Source organism: Kryptolebias marmoratus, linkage group LG23 (genome assembly GCF_001649575.2).
Source record: "Kryptolebias marmoratus isolate JLee-2015 linkage group LG23, ASM164957v2, whole genome shotgun sequence".
NCBI lineage: Eukaryota > Metazoa > Chordata > Actinopteri > Cyprinodontiformes > Rivulidae > Kryptolebias > Kryptolebias marmoratus.
This window is the reverse complement of record NC_051452.1, coordinates 3,707,490-3,708,986: the sequence shown is the minus strand read 5'-3', so window position 1 is coordinate 3,708,986 and position 1,497 is coordinate 3,707,490.

The following is a 1,497-nucleotide window of genomic DNA, read 5'->3' as shown; positions in this document are numbered from 1 at the left end:
CCCCCCCCCCCCCCCCCCAACCCCCCCACCGAACCGTCAACTGTAACCCACCCCCCCCCCCCATGAAATGAATCAAAACGGAGGGAAATGAAAAGTGCTGCAGCTGCGAGCCGATGGCTGCTGCTCCGACTTCCTCTCCCTGTGAGTTTTAATCCCTGTCATCTGAAAGCACACACACACACACAGCAGCACGTGGAAGGCAGCCTGCAAACCAAAACAAGTTATCTGTGTGTGTGTGTGTGTGTGTGAGCAGCGCGTGCCGAGCCACGTGTGTGAGAGAGAGAGGGAGCGAGCGAGCGAAGAGGGAATCCAATACGGTTAATTGACGAGCCGAGCCGTTTATGTAACCGCCCCACACACACACACACACACACACACACTTCCTCAGCTCGCCAAACGAATAACTGGGGAGCGTCTCCCGATCCGTTCTGCTCCTGTTCCTCTCTGCGGGGGGTGGGGCCTCAGCATCTGTTGCCACGGCGGTGAGGGAGAGGACGGCGTCTCCCAGGCGACCGCAGGTGTCCCACACCTGCACACACACACACACACACACACTCCTCGCTCTCTCACAGCACGACACACAGAATCGACACAAACTTTCTTTTTCTTCAAATATATTCATTGGGAAACAAAAACATAAAAAACAAAATGGAGGAAGAAGCTCGTTTTGCGAAGACGACTCAGGTGTGAAACAGGTGAGACGAGGACAGGTGGAAGAGCAAAGGTCAAAGAGCAGCAGCGCCCCAGATGTTCCACCTCCACCTGTCGTTGTTTCAGGTGGAGGTGGGCGGGGCTTCCAGCAGCAGCAGCATTTGGTACCGTCCGTGCCGGACGAACGGCGAAGTGAGTTATTAAAAAACACGACTGTCCACGGCGTCTCACCGAGACTGAAGCGGACGCTCCAAACACGGCGTCAAAAAAAGCTTTGCTAAAAAACAAAAATATATTTTTCCCAGATTTAAGTGAGAATAACTGGAACATCCTTAAAAAGTTATTTAAGTTACAAATATATATATATAATTAAAAAAACAGCTATTTCCAAGCTACAGCAGATGGCTTGTGTAAAAAAACAACAAAAAGTTACTTAAATCTTATCATTATTCTTTTAAAAACAGTTTCATAACCTAATTCCTTTATTTGTCAATAAATATCTTATTCTTTTAAATATGACATTCAGTTTGTTTTTTTTCAAAATAAAAGCCCTACTTTACGTTCTACAGTTCAGCTTCTTTTTTATAAAAAAGAGAGAATCATAACAAAATGTTGACATCATTAATGTAAACATTTAGTAAACACGATTAAAAAGAAACAACAACAAGGAGTTTTAATTTGAAATTTCCTACGAAGCAGCAGTTTTATAAATATAATATTTGGTGATTGTTTCTAAAAATTAACCTTAAGCTTGATTGTTGTCATTCAGGAGACCATCTGTTAAAATCTTACCTGCGGCAGATGGCGTTTGGTGACCCCGCCCACCCGCCCGTCACGAGGCACCTC